Raw genomic sequence first — 23,575 nt, forward strand, 5'->3', positions numbered from 1 at the left:
GGCTGCCATCGTGTCTCGTCCCCTCTTCTCCTTTCCTGATCTTTCACCCCTTCTCTTTTCTGCCTTCCTCCCCTATCTCTCACCCCCTCCACCCCCTCTCTCTTTTGGAAAAAGTGGAAAATTGGGAATGACGGCCCCACACCCCCCTCTGGATGGATTATGCCGGAGGGACCCGGGGTTTGTGTGACCCTAGATCTTGGTACAGTACTTTATCCGTGCCTCGAATCATTGTGATTGATGGAAGGCAGACTCACAGTTGCGAATATACCTGTATCAAGTATTGTTCAGCTGCTTTTTGCTCTGTATTTCTCTGTTGCATTATGTACTCGGGGGACCGTCTTCCCCTGTATGGAGAAAAAATTATATTTGAAAAAAAAAAGAAGCCTACAATACCTGGTATTCCCAGGCGGTCTCCCATCCAGGCATTAACCAGGCCCGACCCTGCTTAGCCTCCAAGATCAGATGAGATGGAACAGATTCAGGGTGATGTGGCCGTAGCCAATATCTTCAGGCACTCTCAACTCTCTTGACAAACGCCAAGATGGTCACCTTGGGAACAAGCGGAAAAAAATAGGTCAACGGCAACAACATAAAAAGAAGCCTACGGCATCTGGAAATCCCAGGCGATCTCCCATCAAGGTACTAAACTGGTCCCACCCCTGCTTAGCCTCTGAGATCAGATGAGATTGGGCTCTTTCAGGGTGATGTGGCCGTAGGAGATTTCTTCAGGCACTCTCAACCCTCTTGACTAACGCCAAGATGGTCACCTTGGGAAACAAACAAAAAAAACAAGTCAACGCCAACAACATAAGAAGAAGTCTACAGCACCTAGTATTCCCAGGTGGTCTCCCATCCAGGTATTAACAAGGCCCGACCCTGTTTAGTCTCTGAGATCAGACGAGATCTGGTGCTTTCAGGGTTATGTGGCCATAGGCGAGCTCTTCAGGCACTCTCAACCCTCTTGACAAACACCAAGATGGTCACCTTGGTAAACAAACAAAAAAAAAAAACAAGTCAACGCCAACAACATAAAAAGAAGCCTACAGCACCTAGTATTCCCAGGTGGTCTCCAATCCAGGTACTAGCAAGGCCCGACCCTGTTTAGCCTCTGAGATCAGAGGAGATCGGGCGCTTTCAGGGTTATGTGCCCATAGGCAATCTTTTTGGGCACTCTCAACCCTCTTGACAAATGCCAAGATAGTCACCTTGGGAAACAAGCGAAAAAAAACAGGTCAATGTCAACAACATAAAAATAAGACTACGGCACCTGGTATTCCAATGCCATCTCCCATCCAGGGACTAACTAGGCCCAACCCTTCTTAGCCTCTGAGATGAGAAGAGATAGGGCTCTTTCAGGGTGATGCTGCTGTAAGCGAACTCTTTGGGCACTCTCAACCCTCTTGACAAATGCCAAGATGGTCACCTTGGGAAACAAGCGAAAAAAAAACGAGTCAACGCCAACAACATAAAAAGAAGCCTACAATAACTGGAATTCCCAGGTGGTCTCCCATCCAGGTACTAACCAGGCCCGACTCTTCTTAGCCTCCAAGATCAGACGAGATTGGGTGCTTTCAGAGTGATGTGGCCATAGGCAATCTCTTCAGGCACTCTCAACCCTCTTGACAAACACCAAGATGGTCACCTTGGGAAACAAGCGAAAAAAAAAACAGGTCAACACCAACAACATAAAAAGAAGTCTACAGCACCTGGTATTCCCAGACGGTCTCCCATCCAGGTACTAACAGGGCCCGACTATTCTTAGCCTCCAACATCAAACGAGATTGGGTGCTTTCAGGGTGATGTGTCCGTAGGCAATCTCTTCAGGCACTTTCAACCCTCTTGACAAACGCCAAGATGGTCACCTTGGGAAACAAGCAAAAAAAATAAAAATAAGTCGGAAGCTAGAGACAATACGGCCATCCAGGTACTAACAAGGCCCGACTATTCTTAGCCTCCAACATCAAATGAGATTGGGTGCTTTCAGGGTGATGTGTCCGTAGGAAATCTCTTCAGGCACTTTCAACCCTCTTGACAAACGCCAAGATGGTCACCTTGGGAAACAAGCAAAAAAATAAAAAATAAGTCGGAAGCTAGAGACAATACGGCCTGAGTCCTCAATTTAATCCATGCGGCACATGTACAGGGAAGACCCTTGCTTATGTTGTCAACGGACGTGGAGAAGGCCTTTGACAGGGTGGCCTGGCACTTTATGCAGGCCACCCTGGAACATATAGGTCTTGGCCCCAACATGATGAGCTGGGTAATGTCGCTTTACTCCACGCCGTCGGCAGCAGTACGGGTGAACGAGTGGTGCTCGGACTCTTTCCCCATCACTAATGGGACGAGGCAGGGGTGCCCTCTGTCTCCCCTAATTTTTATTCTGACACTGGAACCACTTATGTGTCACGTTCGGAATGACCCGAATATTACTGGCATATCCAAACCCTCGGCGTACGCTGATAATCTAATTTTTTTCGTCTCCAATCCACACATTTCGCTTCCCAATATACTCGCGGCTCTAGGGCGATACGGCAGCCTATCAAACTATAAAATCAATTGCGCCAAGTCGGCTGTATTGAATATATCAGTCCCGGATGGTGAGGCCAAGAGGCTATGCTCCGCTTTTCCATTCTACTGGGCTGAGAAATCTGTACGTTAACTGGCGCAATTGTACCCGCTTAATTTTGGCCCTCTCCTGAATAGACTGAAATCTGATTTGGGAAACTGGCATGCTTTAACACTGACTTGGTTCTGGTGCTGTAATGCATTCAAAATTCCAGACATTACCGATCCGGTTACCCCCAATTTTTTTCAGACAACTGCAGGTGCTGCTCCGGGACTTTATTTGGGCGCGCAAACCGCCCAGAGCCCGTTTGCAATTGCTTGCCAGACCAAAGGACAAGGGGGGTCTGGGTCTCCCAGATCTGAGACAATACTACAGAGCGACTCTGCTAGTGAGAGTCGTTGATTGGCATTGTAATGGCCCACACAAACAGTGGGTGGAGATCGAGATTGAGGATGGATCCATTCCCCTATTGACCTCCCCGTGTCTCTTGTCTTCCCTACCACAAGACCTCGGAGATCACCCCATAGTGGGAGCTACGTTGGCTGTTGTGCGGAGGTTGTTCCGCTGCACACACATTGCTCCCCTGCCGTCACCAATGACTCCGGTTATAGGTAATCCAGACTTCCCACCGGGATTTACCAACAAGAAACTGCGACAGTTGACAGTGCTGGGGAAACAGCATCTGGGAGAAGTGTGGCCCTCGGGAGGGCTCCCGACCACACAAACTGTCGCTGAGCTTTCTGACCCTCCGCTTGACTTTTTTAGTGCTTATCAACTTCGTCACTTTCTTCCTGCCATACAAAGGGCCCCCTACACTCCTAGAGACCTGACGCCCTATGAATCCATCTGTCACAAAAGGGAACCTTTGTGACACACCCTCTCCCTCCTGTACAACCTATTGAGTAGTCAGGAGGAGGAGTCGACCCCACCATTTATCCACAAATGGGAGAGGGACTTAGGCATCACATTTACCCCACAACAGATAGGGAAGATCCTGACCTTTGTACATAAAGCTTCCATCGCAAACCAATATCAAGAATCAGGATACAAGATAGTCTCATGCTGGTATAGAGTCCCATACCTTCTGAATAAAATGAATAGATCGATCCCGGATGTTTGTTGGAGGTGCAATTCAGATACGGGGACCATGGGACACATTTTCTGGGCATGCCCGGCCTTGAGGAACTTTTGGTTGAAGGTGACCGGGACGATAAAGACTGTCACAAATGTAGATATCGCAGACAACCCAGCAGCGTGCCTTCTACACTTGACCGAACAGCCTGTTCGAAAATACAAAAAAAACCCTCACGATGCAACTCCTGAACGCCGCCCGGGCCTGCATTCCCACACTGTGGAGGCAGACTCAGCCCCCATCCAAGGTGCTGTGGTATTCCAAAGTCAATCATATTCTCCGGATTGAAGAATTGACCGCCACCCTTCACAACACTGAAGAGGCATTTATTGTTACATGGAGGCCCTGGAGGTATTTTACTGGTACGCGAGACTACATTCGGAAGGTGAGCAGCTCCCCTGTCCCAGAAAACGACTGAACATCTAACGTTTACCTAGGTAGGCCATGTCTGCCCTGGGTGGCCTTCCACCCCCCCCCCCCCCCTCCCTTTTTGTCTTTATTTTTCTTTCTTTCCCCGTCGCCACCCCCCCCTCCTCTCTCTCCGTCTTTGCACTCTCTTCTCCCCCCATCCTCCCTTTTGACTATGCCTTGTCTCCTTACTAGCCTTCGGGACCCAGAAGAACCCCAGGGTTCTGGACACGACCGGCTCATATTTTACTCTGGTTCACATAGGTCATGATAAGCTGGCTCACTGTGGTCCCAGTTGTTCTCCATGATTACAATTGTCCGAACGGAGCTGCACTAGTTATACTGTACTACATGTCGGAGGTGGGGTTTCTCTCTTTTCTGCATGAAACTGTAGGACTCCCCTCTGAGAACCCAGAGTTATTTGGCTGCCTATTTTTTGTTACCATGTAATTTTGACCCTGGATCATGCTGTATGGTTGACTGTTATATTTATGTTGTTCTACTTATTCTTAATAAAAGAATAAAAAAAATAAAAAAAAAATAAGTCAATGCCAACAACTTAAAACTAAAGCCTATGGCATCGAGAAATCCCAGGCGGTCTCCCATCCAGGTACTAACCAGGTCCCAACTCTGCTTAGCCTCTGAGATCAAATGAGATTGGGCTCTTTCAGGGTGATGCGGCCATAGTAGATTTTTTCAGGCACGCTCAACCCTCTTGACAAACACCAAGATGGTCACCTTGGGAAACAAGCAAACAAAAACAAGTCAACGCCAACAACATAAAAAGAAGCCTGCGGCATCTGGAACACCCAGGCGGTCTCCCATCCAGGTACAAACCAGGCCCAACCCTGCTTAGCCTCTGAGACCAAACGAGATTGGGCACTTTCAGGGTGTTATTGATGAACGCCAAGATGGTCACCATGGGAAACAAGCGGAAATAAACAGGTCAAAGCCAACAACATAAAAAGAAGCCTACGACACCTGGTATTCACAGATGGTCTCCCATACAGGTATTAACCAGGCCGTACACTGCTAGGCCTCCGAGATCAGATGAGATTGTGCGCTTTCAGGGTGTTGTGCTCATAGGCAATTTCTTTGTGCACTCTCAACCCTCTTGACAAATGCCAAGATGGTCACCTTGGGAAACAAGGGAAAAAAAGCAGGTCAACGCCGACAACATAATGAGAAGCCTACGGCACCTGGTATTCCCAGGCTGTCTCCCATCCAGGTACTAACCAGGCCCATCGCTGCTTAGCCTCCGAGATCAGATGAGATTGGGCTCTTTCAGGGTGATTTGGCCGTAGGCACTCTCTTTGGGCACTCTGAAGCCTCTTGACAAAGGCCAAGATGGTCACCTTGGGAAACAAGCTAAAAAAACAGGTCAAAGCCAACAACATAAAAAGAAGCCTACGGCATCCGGTATTCCCAGGCAATCTCCCAGTTAAGACACCAACCAGGCCAGATCCTTCTATGGCACCTGGTCTTCCCAGGCAGTCTCCCATTCATGTACTAACCAGGCCTGACGCTGCTTAGCCTCTGAAATCAGACGAGATTGGGTGCTTTCAGGGTGATTCAAGACACGCCCAACCCTCTTGACAAACGCCAAGATCGTCGCCTTGAGAAACAAGCTAAAAAAACAGGTCAAAGCCAACAACATAAAAAGAAGCCTATGGCACCTGGTATTCCCAGGTGGTCTCCCATCCAGGTACTAACCAGGCCCGACACTGTTTAGCCTCTGAGATCAGACAAGATTGGGTGCTTTCAGGGTGATGGGGCCATAGGTGATCTCTTCAGGCACTCTCAACCATCTTGACAAACGCCAACATGGTCATCTTGGGAAACAAGCGAAAAAAAACAAGTCATTGCCAACATTGGAGGCTAAGCAGGGTTGGGCAATCAGTTTCCTTGCCTGAAATAGGCATCTCAGAACTGCCATCTGGCTGCTTCCCGGGTTTCCAACTCCTTCAACTAATCCCAGAAGACAATACTTCGCCTCCATCCTGGTGGAGGTTCCAAACACCTGATCAATGGTTCCTGTCACCTCCGTCCAGTAGCGGATCAACTTCGGGCATCTCCAAAACATGTGCATCATGTCTCCCCCCATGTTCCCGCACCGGGGGCAACTTGCGTCCGGCCGTTCGGCCAAATTGAAAAAGTTTACGAGGAGAATAATAGGTTTTATATAATAAGAACAGATGTGACATCCTCTGTGAGGAGAGCCACAATTGACCACAGGCAGGATTCCTGTGGCCAATTATAGCTCAGGGGGGTTTAGTACACACCCCACACTATATAAGGCCGCCAGCGCGGCGGCCTTGTATAGTGTGTTGCGGCGGTCAGGGAAAGCGGACAATAGGCAGGGACAGTGTCTTTACTGCTTGGGAACCTAGCACTGTTACAGTGGGTGTTATGTGCCTCCTGCACAGTACACACCTGAAGCTACCCTTTATTACTGGTGTTCAATTTCTGCAATACAGGCATCTGCAGTGCAGAAGCTAGAGTGGGTGTTGTGTGCCTCCTGCACAGTATACACCTTATTGCTGGTGTTCTGTTTCTGTAATACAGGAACCTAGCACTGTTACAGTGGGTGTTGTGTGCCTCCCACGCTTGTCCTTATTTTCGGCAGCTGGACGTGTTGAGCCACATCATGCTGAACACTTGGTCGGATGTGGAAGACCAAGCCCTCCTATTGCTCCTCATCCTCTCTCACCCAGGTTTAGGGTACTAGCCTGTGTTCTGTATACACTAGGCTTTCTTCTGTATACCCTATCCTCTCTTTATACTCTAGCCTGTCGTTTATGTACACTAGACTCTTTGTTTACCTCATAAATGGCAGTGTATATAGAAGGAAGGCTAGTTTATACAGAGAGGCTAAGGTATACAGAAGGTAGGCTAGTTTATACAGAAAACCGGTTGGGTATACAAAGTATGTATTTTATTTAGATGGCAGGCTATTGTATACAGAGAGGCTAGAGAATAAAGAAGACAGGCTAGTGTATACAGGACACAGCCTGTCGTTTATGTACACTAGACTCTTTGTTTACCTCATAAATGGCAGTGTATATAGAAGGAAGGCTAGTTTATACAGAGAGGCTAAGGTATACAGAAGGTAGGCTAGATTATACAGAAAACAGGTTGGAAATACAAAGTATGTATTTTATTTAGATGGCAGGCTATTGTATACAGAGAGGCTAGAGAATAAAGAAGACAGGCTAGTGTATACAGGACACATGCTAATGTATACAGAAAACAGGCTTGGTTATAGAGAGAGACTGAGACTATTATATTCAGAAGAAAAGCTGGTGTATATAGAGAGGCAGGCTGGGGTATACAGAGAGGCTAGTGAATACAGATAGGGGGGATGTATACAGAAATGCTAGTGTATACAGAGAGGTTAGAGTATACAGAGCGGCTAGTTTAAAGAGAGGCTAGTGTATACAGAATACAGACTCGTGTATGCAGATAGGCTTGAGTATACAGAGATGCTAGAGTAAACAGTGAGGCTGGGGTACACAGAGAGGCTAGTTTAAAGAGAGGCTAGTATATACAAAGATGTTAGTGTATATAGAGAGGTTAGTGTATAGAGAGAGTCGAGTGTATACAGAAAGGACAGTGCATATAGAGAAACTAGTGTATAAAGAAGACAGGCTTGGGTATACATCAAAGCTGACAGTGTATACAGAAGACTAGGTAGTGTATACAGAGAGTCTAGTGGGTACAGAAGACAGGATGGTGTATTCTAGCTAGTTTTTACAGTCTAGTGTATACAAAAGACAGGCTGTGGTATACAGAGGGTTTAGTGTATTCAGAGAGTCTAGTGTATACAGTCGGTGAGTGTATACATAATACTTGCTAGTTCACACAGTGTTTACAGAGATGCAAGGGTGTACAGAGAAGCTAGTATATATAGAAGACTACAGCATACAGAAGAAAGGCTAGTGAATACAGAATACAGACTCGTGTATGCAGATAGGCTTGAGTATACAGAGATGCTAGAGTAAACAGTGAGGCTGGGGTACACAGAGAGGCTAGTATATACAAAGATGTTAGTGTATATAGAGAGGTTAGTGTATAGAGAGAGTCGAGTGTATACCATTAGGACAGTGCATATAGAGAGACTAGTGTATACAGAAGACAGGCTTGGGTATACATCAAAGCTGACAGTGTATACAGAAGACTGGGTAGTGTATACAGAGAGTCTAGTGGGTACGGAAGACAGGCTGGTGTATTCTAGCTAGTTTTTACAGTCTAGTGTATACAGAAGACAGGCTGTGGTATACAGAGGGTTTAGTCTATTCAGAGAGTCTAGTGTATACAGTCGGCGAGTGTATTCATAATACTGGCTAGTTCACACAGTGTTTACAGAGATGCAAGGGTGTACAGAGAAGCTAGTATATAAAGACGACTACAGCATACAGAAGAAAGGCTAGTGAATACAGAATACAGACTCGTGTATGCAGATAGGCTTGAGTATACAGAGATGCTAGAGTAAACAGTGAGGCTGGGGTACACAGAGAGGCTAGTTTAAAGAGAGGCTAGTATATACAAAGATGTTAGTGTATATAGAGAGGTTAGTGTATAGAGAGAGTCGACTGTATACAGAAAGGACAGTGCATACAGAGAAACTAGTGTATACAGAAGACAGGCTTGGGTATACATCAAAGCTGACAGTGTATACAGAAGACTGGGTAGTGTATACAGAGAGTCTAGTGGGTACAGAAGACAGGCTGGTGTATTCTAGCTTGTTTTTACAGTCTAGTGTATACAGAAGACAGGCTGTGGTATACAGAGGGTTTAGTGTATTCAGAGAGTCTAGTGTATACAGTTGGCGAGTGTATACATAAGACTGGCTAGTTTACACAGTGTTTACAGAGATGCAAGGGTGTACAGAGAAGCTAGTATATATAGAAGACGACAGCATACAGAAGAAAGACTAGTGAATACAGAATAAAGGCTGGCTTCTATGGAGAGGCTAGTGTATGCAGAACACTATCTAGGGTATACAGAGAGGCTAGATTATACAGAGAGGCTAGTGCATACAGTGAAGCTATTGTATATAGAAGCCTGGTTAGTGTATACAGAGAAGCTAGTGTGTACAGAAGAAAGGCTAGACAGGCTATAAAGAGAGACAAGTGTTTACAAAAGACAGTTTGGGGTATACAGAGCTGCTAGTTTATACAGAGAGACTGATGTATACAGAAGGCAGGCTAGGGCATACAGAAGACAGAAGATGGGCTAGTGTATTCAGAACATAGGCAGTGTATATCAAAGACAGGCTATTGTATGCAGAAGACCGGCTAGTGTATACAGAGAAACTAGTGTATAACAGAGAGGGTAGTGTATTTAGAAGACAGGCTATTGTATGCAGAAGACCGGCTAGTGTATACAGAGAAACTAGTGTATAACAGAGAGGGTAGTGTATTTAGAAGACAGGCCAGGGTATAAAGAAGACCGAGTAATGTATACAGAAAACAGAAAACATGCTGGTGTATCTAGTGAATTTAGAGGGTAGGCTAAGTGATAACAGAAGACAATCTGGGCTATACAGAGACATGTCATCATATGTATATCAAAGACAGGCTATTGTATGCAGAAGACCGGCTAGTGTATACAGAGAAACTAGTGTATAACAGAGAGGGTAGTGTATATCAAAGACAGGCTATTGTATGCAGAAGACCGGCTAGTGTATACAGAGAAACTAGTGTATAACAGAGAGGGTAGTGTATTTAGAAGACAGGCCAGGGTATAAAGAAGACCGAGTAATGTATACAGAAAACAGAAAACATGCTGGTGTATCTAGTGAATTTAGAGGGTAGGCTAAGTGATAACAGAAGACAATCTGGGCTATACAGAGACATGTCATCATTTCATCTAGCTCACATCTCTAATGGAGTTTGTCTCATTGCCATGTTATGCCTTTTCATTCTTATGCTAAATATAGATTATACTCACTACACGATTTTAATCATCCACATCAAGCATGCAATAAAACTATCATACATCAAAATAAACCATCTTTTGCTCTATTTTGCATATTTGTAATTCTCCATATCAACTGTCACACCATCCTGACTTATTTTGCTTAATTTATTATTAGAAACAGAGAGTACTATCTCAAAATCCGGTTAAATCTATTCACTTCGATGAGGTCTACCGCTAATTGTACGGTAATGCAAAATGTTCACAAAACCATCCATATGCTACCAGACATGCTGCACATACTAAGAGTAATGTAACTATCGCTCGCTAACGATGTAAACAGTTTTATTGCTTTTCTGACATTAACCAAGTATCTCTGACATTAACTGAGTATCTCTCTGCACTAGGATCTTAATAATAATAATAATAGGATTGTGTAATGCAAAGATCAACTAGTCTAATATAAGCTTTCTCATTCGTACCGGCATATCCTTTAAATTTAGACTAACGCAACTATTTCTCGGCCATTTTCAAGCTAAGCTTTCAATCTCTTACCGTTGAACAGCGATACTTCCTCCCTGCAATATTAAGCCATTTAAATGTCCTATTGGTCGCCTATATTATACAACTCTCTGAAAAGCATATATGTAGAGAATAAAACTAGTCTTACATCTTAATAAAACAGTTTTATTGCTCAACCAGTATCAGCTGTCATGACATAAGCAAATAAACGTTTCCACTGTTTGACTCCATTTTCTGTATTACTTCTTTTTCTCCACCTTAACTGTCACAGTTAAAACACAGTGACAAAACATTTCTTTTTACATAGCTACATAGCTACATAGCTACATAGCTAGTAAGGTTGAATAAAGACACCAGTCCATCCAGTTCAACCTGAGTGAGTGTCTACAATTGTCCCTATCCCTGTATATTGCACACTCTCATTGGTCCCTACCCTCAAGGAGCCCACAATCCAAGGTCCCCATTCATATACTAGGGCCAATTTTGGACTGAAGCCAATTAACCTACCTGCATGTCTTTGGAGTGTGGGAGGAAACCGGAGTACCCAGAGGAAACCCACGCAGGCACAGGGAGAACATGCAAACTCCAGGCAGGTAGTTTCATGGTTGGGATATGAACCCGCAACCCTTCTTACTGCTAGGTGAGAGTGCTAACCACTACACCACTGTGCTGCCCACTACACATAAAAATGTGAGAAAAGCAGTGTAAGCTGTCTTTCTGCCATATGCTTCAGAAAATTAATGTACCGCTTTTAAATCCATATCAATTTCACATAACCGTAAACCGTCTTACAATTTTAACATTTACTGATAGCAATTACTGATATTACATTATGACTATACCTGTGGAAACGGACCGCGTAATGGAACTGTGAAATTAATCATAATCTCAGAGTTAATTTAGCTGATAAATTTACGATTTACTCAACGATTTAAACAGATTATTATATTATAGAGATTACTATCTCTAAATAATTGTAAACCTAACCATAGTTATAATGTCTACAGCTAATATTACGTTAAAGCAAAATTCACACAAAACCATCTTTTTCAAACCTTTTACACATTAAGAGTAATGCAACCATCTCTCGCTACCTCTATGCAATAGGAATCTCTTTCTGACTCTATTTTGTGTATTCCTTCTTCTCCACATTAACTGTCACACTGATAACCATTTGTAACACATAACACTGGCAACACATTTTTTAACAGCAGCAAAATGTGAGAAAAGCAGTGGGACGGTTTACTTGATTGAGAAGTGGTTGCAGTAGCAAAGGATAGCAATAAAGTTTGATTACATTAATAACACAAAATGCAACTATTTTACATTCACATCAAGCATACATCCTAATGTAAATTGTCTATCACTATTAATGTTCAGGGTTACTGATACATTATGCCGATAACCAGTGGAAGCCGCCTTCGTGCGTAACAAAATTTATGGAATTTTCAAGCTACGTCAATTTACTCTTAAATAATGTATACCCTTTAGCTGCTTAGCTCACATTTTGCTGTATGTAGCCGTGTTAACTGTATTAATGGTTAAATGTAAGTAACCAATGGGGATTGATATTTCATGTCTATCTCACATCTCTAATGCAATTTGTCTCTTTGCCATGTCATACTTTGCCAGTAATTATACTTTCTCATCCTTAAAGACACGTAAGGATCCTGAAAAACAATAGAAACCTAGTCACGTTGTGGCTGATATTTCATGATTACAGCAATCATCATAATTGCTATTCTGCCTTGGTATTACTTTGCAACGCTCTAATGAACAATGTAAAGGTAAGCTAGATATTTTGTGTATTTCCACTTAAACTCTACCTCTATATACTGTGTTATTATTATCCTTTCTAATTTTGCTAAATTAGATTGTAGAGTTTGCCATGTCTAAATCCAGGTTACCTACTCACCTTTATTACGTATACTGCTAATTTTAGGATAATACAAACCCATCTTATTGCTTCTTTTCACGCTGCACATATTAAGAGTAATGCAATGCTACCGATGTGAACAGTTTAATTGCTCATCTCACATTTAGCTGGTATCTCTCTGCTATGGGAAACTGAATTTGTACTACAACGATCACTCATCTAATATCAGTCCACTCAGTGCTACCGGGATAACTTTTACATTTAGAGTAATGAAATGATTTCTCAGTCATTTTGAAGCTACTCCAACTAAAGCTTCCGATCTCTTTTCAACTGCAATACTTAATCTCTGCTATTGCAGAATATTTAGCTACTTAGCTCACACTTTGCTATACGTAGCAGTGTTAACCGTATTAATGGTTACCTGTAAGTAACCAATGGGGATTGATATTTCATCTCTAATTCACATTCACATTTCTAATGCAGTTTGTCTTTTTGCCATGTCATCCTCTGCCAGTTATTATCGTTCTCATCCTTATGCTATATTTGGGGTATATTCACTACATGATTAAAGACACATAATGAACCTGATTGATAAAAACCTACACACGCCGTTGCTGTTATTTTGTGTATTTCCACTTAAACCCGACCTATATATACTGTCTCAATATTAATCTGAGTTATTTTGCTATATTTATTATTAGAATAGACAGATTACTATCTCTAAATCCTGGTAAACCAACTCACACAAAACCATCTTATTTCTACCTTACACGCAGCACATATTAAGATATTAACAATTAGCCGGTATCTCTCTGCAATAGTAAACGAAATGTGTAGATCACTCTAATATCAGTCTTCTCAGTGCTACCGGTAGGGATGAGCCGAACACCCCCCGGTTCGGTTCGCACCAGAACTTGCGAACGACCCCCGCGTTCGGTACGAACGTTAGAACCCCATTGAAGTCTATGGGACTCGAACGTTCGAATTGGAAAGTGCTAATTTTAACGGCTAATATGCAAGATAGTGTCCTAAAAAGGGTTTGGTGACCTGCCTCCTGCCTCAGGGGACATGGGTCACTGCAAAAAAAAGTTTTAAAAACTACCGTTTTGGTGGGAGCACTGATTTTAATGACGATTAAAGTGAAAAAAAAAAGTGAAATATTCCTTTAAATATGGTGCCTGGTGGGTGTCTGTAGTATGCCTGTGAAGTGCCACGTGTTTCCCGTGTTTAGAACAGTCCCTGCACAAAATGACATTAAGCGGAAATAACACCATTTAAAACTGCTTGCGGTTTTAATGTTATATCTGGTTCCTGCAATATGGTTGAAAATCATTCAGAAAAATGGCATGGGTAGCCCTCCCTGCCCATTACCAGCCTATTTGGGTCTTGTACGCATATTAAGGGGAACCCTGTACCCATATTAAAAAAAGGAAATGCGTGTGGCCCCCCAGGCCCTATATACTCAGAACAGCAGTATACAGGCGGTGCAAACAAGACTGGGACTGTGTAGGTTTGTTGTGTTAAGTTGAATCTGTTTGTAATTTTCAACTGGTACATTTTTAAAGTGTAGCTCCAGTCAAAAAAAATATTTTTAAGCTTTTTGGAAAACATAGGGAAGGGTTATCACCCCTGTATAATTTGTTTTGTCGTCCATCTTTTTTCATCTCACTTGCTGTTGTCTCCTTCCGTTTGCAAGTAGGAGATGTTTGTAAATTGGATGTTTGAAAGTAGGGGCCTGCCCTATATGCTCTGCAGAAATGGCGGAACAAGGTGTTGGTTTTGCAACAACATTGTAAGCCCTCAAAGTGACTCTTGGTGGGCGCTGGAGCGCCCTGCTGTGAACGATTATATCAAGAATTGTAATTACATGCCATTGTTGAACAGTGGTAGAAAAATTGACCTTTGGTGGTTGTGGTGCTGGTGCCACAACACTATAAGTCCTCACAGTTACTCTGGGTGGGCACAGGAAGGGGCCCTCCTGTGAAATATTATATCAAGAATTGTAATTACATGTCCCTGTTAAACAGGGGCAGAAAAATTGGGCCTTAGGCACTGGTGCCATCACACTGCAACCTCTGCCATGCACTCTAGTTTTTTGCAGGAATTAGCCCTGCTGCAAAGCATTGCATCAAAAATTGTACTTAAACGCCCCTGTTAAACAGGGGCAGAAAAATTGGGCCTTAGGCACTGGTGCCATCACACTGCAACCTCTGCCATACACTCTAGTTTTTTTGCAGGAATTAGCCCTGCTGCAAAGCATTGCATCAAAAATTGTACTTAAACGCCCCTGTTAAACAGGGGCAGAAAAATTGGGCCTTAGGCACTGGTGCCATTACACTGCAACCTCTGCCATACACTCTAGTTTTATTGCAGGAATTAGCCCTGCTGCAAAGCATTGCATCAAAAATTGTACTTAAACGCCCCTGTTAAACAGGGGCAGAAAAATTGGGCCTTAGGCACTGGTGCCATCACACTGCAACCTCTGCCATACACTCTAGTTTTTTTGCAGGAATTAGCCCTGCTGCAAAGCATTGCATCAAAAATTGTACTTAAACGCCCCTGTTAAACAGGGGCAGAAAAATTGGGCCTTAGGCACTGGTGCCATCACACTGCAACCTCTGCCATACACTCTAGTTTTTTTGCAGGAATTAGCCCTGCTGCAAAGCATTGCATCAAAAATTGTACTTAAACGCCCCTGTTAAACAGGGGCAGAAAAATTGGGCTGCTGGCATCACCCAGAACCAAAAATGTTCTTCCAACATATCAGCGGAGGAGGAAGAGGATAGACAATCAACATAACAGGACAGTCACTCAGCATCAGCATAGGCAGTCTTGAAGGGATGTGGTATTTCAAAAAAAATTATTCGGTTACATCAGCTTCAGGTGCTTGGTAGCTGTGGGTGATCCAAGACTGATTCATCTTGATGAAGGTCAGTCGATCAACTGATTCGGTGGACAGGCGCACCCTGTGATCGGTAACGAAGCCACCAGCAGCACTGAAGGTGCGTTCCGAAAGAACGCTGGATGCAGGACAGGCCAGTAGCTCAATTGCATACTGTGCAAGCTCTGGCCAGTGATCCATCCTCAAGACCCAGTAAGCCAGAGGATTTTCAGTGGGAAAGGTGTCCAAGTCTGACCTTGCCCCTAGGTATTCCTGCACCATGTAAATTAGACGCTGGCGATGGGTGCTGGAACCAATCATACCTTGGGGCTGCGGACTAAAAAATTGTCTGAAAGCATCAGTCAGACGGCCACCTTCTCCACCGCTCCTTCTGACTGATGCCTCAGCAACACGTTGTCCAGGACCAGGAGTTTGTGACCTCCCAGTCTCTGGGAACGCGTTGCACAGAGCTTTCTGCAAGGCCTCCCGGAGATGTCTCATCCTCTGCTCCCTCTGCGATGGCAAGATAAGGTCGGCAACCTTACCCTTGTACCGTGGATCAAGGAGAGTGGCCAGCCAGTAATGGTCCCTCTCCTTGATCCGAAGAATACGAGGATCCTTCCGCAGGCTTTGCAGGATCAGGGAGGCCATGCAGCGTAGGTTAGCTGAGGCATTCGGTCCGGAGTCCTCTGGGTCACTAAGGACAACATGATCCGCAGCTACCTCCTCCCAGCCACGTACAAGTCCACGTGTTTCTTGGGACTGTAAATCATCCCTATAAGACTGCTGCTGCTGATGCTGAGTGCCAGCCTCCACCTCCATGCTGACACAATCATCCTCCTCCTCCTCTTCCTCCTCCTCACCCTCTTCCTGTGTGATGGGTGGCACAGCAGGAACACTGTCTGGATAAAGGGGGCCTTGAGAGGCAAGGAAGTCCTCCTCTTCCTGCCTCTGTTCTGCCTCAAGTGCCCTGTCCATTATTCCACGCAGCGTATGCTCCAAGAGGTGGACAAGAGGTATAGTGTCACTGATGCATGCACTGTCACTGCTCACCATCCTTGTGGCCTCCTCAAACGGTGACAGGACAGTGCATGCATCCCTGATCATGCCCCACTGGCGTGGTGAGAAAAAACCAAGCTCTCCTGACCCTGTCCTGGTGCCGTAGTCGCACAGGTACTCATTGATGGCCCTCTGCTGCGTGTGCAGCCGCTGCAGCATGGCCAATGTTGAGTTCCATCTGGTGGGCATGTCACATATAAGGCGGTTCTTGGGCAGGTTCAACTCCTTTTGGAGCTCAGCCAGCCGAGCACAGGCATTAAATGATCGGCGGAAATGCACACAGACTCTCCTGGCCTGTTTCAGGACATCCTGTAAGCCGGGGTACCTGCCCAAGAACCGCTGCACCACCAGGTTAAGGACGTGAGCTACACAGGGCACATGGGTCAGTTGTCCCTGTCGGAGGGCGGAGAGGAGGTTGGTGCCATTGTCGCAAACCACCATTCCTGGCTTAAGCTGGCGTGGCGTCAACCACCTCTCGGCCTGCCCCTGCAGAGCTGACAAAACATCCGCCCCAGTGTGGCTCCTGTCCCCCAAACAAACCAGCGCAAGCACGGCATGGCATCGTTTTGCCTGCATACTTGCGTAGCCCCTGCAACGCCTACGGAGCACCGCTGGTTCTGAGGACAGAGCACTGGAAGAGGCCATGGAGGAAGAAGAAGAGGAGGGGGTGGAGGAGAGAGGTGTGTCACAACCAATAGTAGCATTTTGGAGGCGTGGTGGCGGAACAACCTCCAATACTACTGCACCTTGTCCTGCATCCTTCCCAGCAGCCAGAAGAGTGACCCAATGGGCCGTGAAAGACAGGTAACGTCCCTGTCCATGCCTGCTGGACCATGAGTCAGCGGTAATATGCACCTTACCACTGACCGCCCTGTCCAGCGAGGCAAGGACATTGCCTTCCACATGCCGGTAGAGAGCCGGAATTGCCTTCCGTGAGAAAAAGTGGCGTTTGGGGACCTGCCACTGAGGAACCGCACATTGTACAAACTCACGGAAGGGGGCCGAGTCTACCAACTGAAAAGGCAGCAGTTGAAGTGCTAGCAATTTAGCCAAGCTAGCATTCAACCGCTGGGCATGTGGATGGCTGGGAGTAAATTTCTTCCGCCGGTCCAGCAGCTGGGGCAGGGACATTTGTCTGCTATAATCGGACGTGGATGTACCACTAGCAGAGTTCCCGGAAGCACTTGGCTGTGACACACCTAATTCTACACCTTCATTCCTCTCAGAGCAGGTTTCAGAGAGGACTGAAGGTCTAGTGGGGTTGGAGATGCCAGCTGATGAGGAGCAAGGAGAGGTCCGCTTTGTTCTTTGGTGTGGGTCTTTGAGGTATGCTTGCCAACGAGCTGCATGGCAGGTCAACATATGTCTGGTCAAGCATGTGGTGCCCAAGCGGCTGATGTTTTGGCCACGTGAGATACGCTTGAGACATATGTTGCAAATAGCAGCGGTGCGATCTGATGCACTCGTCTCAAAAAAGGCCCACACCAAAGAACTTTTAAAATAACGCGCAGAGGAAGCGCTCTGCGCAGAGGAAGCGCTCTGCGCAGGCGGAGCTCTGCGGTGTGATTCAGTCGGTGTGCTGCCCCTAAGCTGGCCCCCGGAGGGCATCCTGCCTCGTTGGACATGTGCCTCCTCCTCCTCCTCCTCCTCCTCCCTCCTTCCAGGCACCCACGTGGAGTCAGTGCCCTCATCATCCCCTCCCTCTTCATCGCTGTAGCAAACCTGGCAGTATGCTGCAGCTTGTGGAACATGACTGCCAGATTGCTGTCCTTCTTGAGCATCCCCTCTCTCTGTGCTCACGCTACTGCCTTCCTCTAGCTGAGTGTCATCATCAGAGCCCACCAAACACTGGGCATCCTCCTGGAGCATGTACCCAACACTGTGCTCAAAGAGTTCAGGAGACTCCTCAGGAGGACGTGGTGGGTCTAGGGAAGGAGTCACTGATGATGACATTGAGAGGAGGGACGACGATGTGTTGGCAGCTGCTTTTCTACTACCCTGAGACTGGGTGAGAGAGGATGAGGAGGATGAAGAGGGCTTGGTCATCCACTCTACCAAGTCGTTGGCATGTTGCGGTTCAACATGTCCAGCTGCAGAAAAGAAGGACAAGCATGTCCCATGGCCACGTGCTGATGACAATGCACCGCGTCCACGACCAGCACTGTTGTCTCTAGACACAGAGCCTGCTTGCCCTCTTTTATCGGCTCGCGCCTGTCTGCCTCTCCTTGCTGGCCTTCCAGACATGGTAATGGCCTGAAGGGAGTTGGGTAAAACAGTAGTTGGGTAGTTTATATTGTGCTGGAGGCACACAACACCCACTAACTCCTGCAGATGCCTTTTTTATAGAACAGCAGAGTTAAAGGGGTATATACAGATGTATACTGTGCTGTGCTGGAAGCACACACAACTTCCAATAACTCCAGCAGATGTCAATCGGGCCCAAATAGAGAACAGCTATGTAGGTGGATAATAGCGGTATGTACTGGGTACAGAGCAGGCACACAGCACGCACTATCTCCTGAGTGACACTACTGACTGCAAGCTCTATTGTTAAAGATGGACCACTAGCTATATAGGTGAGGTGAATATCACGGTGTATACTGTGGTCAGGGCACGCAGACAATAACAAGAAAACAGCAGAGTTAAAGGGGTATATACAGATGTATACTGTGCTGTGCTGGAAGCACACACAACTTCCAATAACTCCAGCAGATGTCAATCGGGCCCAAATAGAGAACAGCTATGTAGGTGGATAATAGCGGTATGTACTGGGTACAGAGCAGGCACACAGCACGCACTATCTCCTGAGTGACACTACTGACTGCAAGCTCTATTGTTAAAGATGGACTACTAGCTATATAGGTGAGGTGAATATCACGGTGTATACTGCGGTCAGGGCACGCAGATAATAACCAGAAAACAGCAGAGTTAAAGGGGTATATACAGATGTATACTGTGCTGTGTTGGAGGCACACACAACTTCCAATAACTCCAGCAGATGCCAATCGGGCCCAAATAGAGAACAGCTATGTAGGTGGATAATAGCGGTATGTACTGGGTACAGAGCAGGCACACAGCACGCACTATCTCCTGAGTGACACTACTGACTGCAAGCTCTATTGTTAAAGATGGACTACTAGCTATATAGGTGAGGTGAATATCACGGTGTATACTGCGGTCAGGGCACGCAGATAATAACCAGAAAACAGCAGAGTTAAAGGGGTATATACAGATGTATACTGTGCTGTGTTGGAGGCACACACAACTTCCAATAACTCCAGCAGATGCCAATCGGGCCCAAATAGAGAACAGCTATGTAGGTGGATAATAGCGGTATGTACTGGGTACAGAGCAGGCACACAGCACGCACTATCTCCTGAGTGACACTACTGACTGCAAGCTCTATTGTTAAAGATGGACTACTAGCTATATAGGTGAGGTGAATATCACGGTGTATACTGCGGTCAGGGCACGCAGATAATAACCAGAAAACAGCAGAGTTAAAGGGGTATATACAGATGTATACTGTGCTGTGCTGGAGGCACACACAACTTCCAATAACTCCAGCAAATGACAATCGGGCTCAAATAGAGAACAGCTATGTAGGTGTATATAGTGGTATGTACTGGGTACAGAGCACGCAGACAGCACGCACTAACACTACTGACTGCAAGCTCTATTATTAAAGCTAGATCACTAGCTATATAGGTGAGGTGAATATAGTGGTGTATACTGCGGTCAGGGCACAGACAGTAACCACTACACAAGAGCAAAATAGTAAATCAGCCAAAAACGATTGGTGTGTAACTGTGTTGAAGGTACACAGAACACCCACTGCTTCAGATGCTAACAAACACTACACGAGGCCGCCTGAAAGGCGGCTTTATATAGTGTGGGGCGTGCACTACACAGTCTGAGCTATGATTGGCCACAGGCAGGATGCCTGTGGCCAACCATTGCTCTCCTCGCTACTGGCGCTGCGATTGGCCAAGCATGCGGGGTCACAGTGCATGCTTGGCCAATCGTGAGACAGCAATGCATTGCGCCATCGCAGTGCATTGTGGGCCACACGAATTTTGCCGCGAACGGCCCAAACGTTCGGAATTCGGCGAACGCACGAACGACCGATGTTCGAGTCGAACATGCGTTCGACTCGAACACGAAGCTCATCCCTAGCTACCGGAACAACTTTTAAATTTAGAGTAATGCAAAGATTTCTCAGTTTTATGAAGCTACTGCAACTAACGCTTTGGATCTCTTTCCTGTTAAATTACGCTCTGCAATATTAAGCCATGTAAATTGTCCTATTGGTATGCTAACAATGCTATGTATAATAATACAAATCTTTCAAAAGCAATATCGTCTCACTGCAATACTTACACTCTGCATAATAAATATGAATAATGCGAATAATGCTAATAATAAAGTCGTCTAAAACTCGGCTATAGGTAGAGAATAGAACTATCTTACATCAAAATAAACCATGCACTGCCAAACTTAACGTCTATCAGTCAATGACTTAACAAAATAAATTTGGCACTCTTTTGCGCTATTTTGTATATTAGTAGTTCTCCACATTAACTGATGTCTCATTGATATCACCACTGACAACACACCACTGACCTTTTAACAGCACCAAAATATGAAAAAAGCACTGTAACTCTTTACATGTTTCAGAAGTAGTTGCATTAGCAAAAAATAAAGTCCTGTCTTCTGTACACGCTAGCCTTTCTGTATACATTAAGCTCTCTGTGTACACCAGCCACTCTATATAGACTAGCCTCTCTGTCTTCTGTATATACGTGCCCGGAATCTATATACACTAGCCTGCCTTCTTTTTACAATAGTCTCGGTGTTACAGCCTCTCTGCATACACTAGCCTCACTGAATTCCCCAGACTGTCTTCCGTATACACAAGCCTATCTGTGAACAATAGCTTGTCATCTGTACACACTAGCCTCTCTGTATACACTAGCCATTCTTCTGTATACACTAGGCTCAGGGGAATAACATTAGCCTATCTGTATTACCTTGTTTGACTTTTCTGTTTCTTTTCTAGGGTGTACCTCGCCGTATACCCAAGCCAATCTTATTACCCCAGCCTCATTCCAATTATAATAGCCTCACTGTATACCCCAGGCGGTCTTATGTATACCCTAGCTTGTCTTTTATACACCAAGTCTCTCGGTATACCCCGCCTTTCTGTATACATCTTTATACACTAGCCTCTCTGTGTACCCTAGCCTCTCTGTATAATCTTGCCTCTCATTATACCCCAGCCTGTATTCTGTTTACCCAATTTTGTCTTTTATATAAACTAGCCTGTCTACTGTATAACCTAGCTTCTCTTTATACCCCGGCCTCACTGTCAGCTTGTCTCTGTACACTAGCCTCTCTGTTTTCCCTAGTCTCTCTGTATAACATAGCCTCTCTGTATACACTAGTCTGTCTCTCTGTGTAAAACAGCCTCTCCCTCTGTATAACCTAGCCTCCATCTCTGCATACCCAGGACGTTCTTCTGTATAATCTAGCCTGTCTTTTGTACACATTAGCCTCTCTGTATAAACTAGCCGGTCTTCTGTATACACTATTCCATCTGTATACACTAGCAAGTCTGTGTAACCCAGCCTCTCTCTCTGTATACCCTAGCCTTACCCAGGAAGTTTTTCTGTATAATCAAGCCTATCTGTATACACCAGCCTGCCTTTTGTACTCATTAGCCTCTCTGTATAAATTAGCCGGTCTTCTGCATACTCTAGCCTCTCTGTGTAACACAGTCTCTCTCTGTGTACCCTAGCCTCCATCTCTGCATACCCAGGACCTTCCTCTGTATAATCTAGCCTATCTGTATACACTAGCCTGTCTTTTGTACAAATTAGCCTCTCTGAAGCCGGTCTTCTGTATACACGAGCCTCACTGTCTACTCTTGGTTGTCTTTTGTATACACTAGCATCTCTTTATACATAATCTCTCTGTATACCCAAGCCTCTCTGTATGCACGAGTCCGTCTGTATAAACTAGCAAGTCTGTATACACTAGCCTGTCTTTGTAACCCAGCCTCTCTCTCTGTATACCCTAGCCTTCATCTCTGCATACCCAGGACGTTCATCTCTATAATCTAGCCTATCTGTATACACTAGCCGGTCTTCTGTAGACATTAGCCTCCCTGTATAAACTAGCTGGTCTACTGTATACACTAGCAAGTCTGCATACACTAGTCTCTCTGTGTAACCCAGCCTCTCTCTCTGTATACCCTAGCCTCATTCTCTGCATACCCAGGACGTTCTTCTCTATAATCTAGCCTATTTGTATACACTAGCATGTCTTTTGTACACATTAGCCTCTCTGTATAAACTAGAAAGGTCTTCTGTATACACTAGTCCGTCTGTATACACTAGCAAGTATGCATACTCTAGCCTCTCTCTCTCTGTATACCTTAGCCTCCATCTCTGCATATCCAGGACGTTCTTCTGTATAATCTAGCCTATCTGTATACACTAGCCTATCTGTATACACTAGCCTGTCTTTTGTACACATTAGCCTCTCTGTATAAACTAACCGGTCTTCTGTATACACTAGTCCGCCTGTATACACTAGCAAGTATGCATACTCTAGCCTCTCTCTCTGTATACCCTAGCCTCCATCTCTGCATACCCAGGACGTTCTTCTGTATAATCTAGCCTATCTGTATACACTAGTGTATACAGAGGACCGGCTAGTTGATAGAGGCTAATGTGTACAAAAGACAGGCTAATGTATACAGATAGGCTAGATTATACAGAAGAACGTCCTGGGTATGCAGAGTGCTCAGCTTCAAGGGATGGCCAACGTGAGTAATATGAGGGACACTCCTCACCCCCCCACCTACCAGATCTGACTTTCATCCCCTTGCCCTCTCTGCCCCGGTCATCTGGTGGCAGTTTTATGCACTCCCTGGCCCCCACCCATTCATAATCCTTACCGACCTTTCCTTCCGCTGCTCACAGGAACACACTGGATGACTTGTCTAATTAACCAACTTGTACAAGACACCGCTATCCTCCTGTCTGACACCGGTCCCCCTTGGAGGCTTTACCCCTCACTGTTTGGGTGGTCCCTGCCTCCCCCTGGATGCTCCACATATACCCCGACGACATTGTCGGTGGGGCACCACTTGACAGGACACGGGGCTGTCATGCCGGTGGTATCTCCCATTGGAGGAAGGGATGATGG

The 23,575-nt window shown here is 45.4% G+C and overlaps 7 pseudogenes; all 7 read right to left on the reverse strand.

The window, feature by feature from the left end:
• Window positions 1–381: 381 nt before the first annotated feature.
• Window positions 382–500, reverse strand: LOC143957644 (5S ribosomal RNA; annotated as a pseudogene).
• Window positions 501–816: 316 nt separating this feature from the next.
• Window positions 817–935, reverse strand: LOC143957408 (5S ribosomal RNA; annotated as a pseudogene).
• Window positions 936–1,037: 102 nt separating this feature from the next.
• On the reverse strand, window positions 1,038–1,156 carry LOC143957543 (5S ribosomal RNA; annotated as a pseudogene).
• Window positions 1,157–1,474: 318 nt separating this feature from the next.
• LOC143957425 (5S ribosomal RNA) lies at window positions 1,475–1,593 on the reverse strand (annotated as a pseudogene).
• A 101-nt stretch (window positions 1,594–1,694) lies between these two features.
• Window positions 1,695–1,813, reverse strand: LOC143957638 (5S ribosomal RNA; annotated as a pseudogene).
• A 3,480-nt stretch (window positions 1,814–5,293) lies between these two features.
• On the reverse strand, window positions 5,294–5,412 carry LOC143957231 (5S ribosomal RNA; annotated as a pseudogene).
• Window positions 5,413–5,770: 358 nt separating this feature from the next.
• LOC143957314 (5S ribosomal RNA) lies at window positions 5,771–5,889 on the reverse strand (annotated as a pseudogene).
• Between the last annotated feature and the right edge of the window lie 17,686 nt (window positions 5,890–23,575).

The sequence above is a fragment of the Lithobates pipiens genome, unplaced genomic scaffold (genome assembly GCF_037356315.1).
Source record: "Lithobates pipiens isolate NorthernLeopardFrog02 unplaced genomic scaffold, aLitPip1_a1.2 Scaffold_52, whole genome shotgun sequence".
NCBI lineage: Eukaryota > Metazoa > Chordata > Amphibia > Anura > Ranidae > Lithobates > Lithobates pipiens.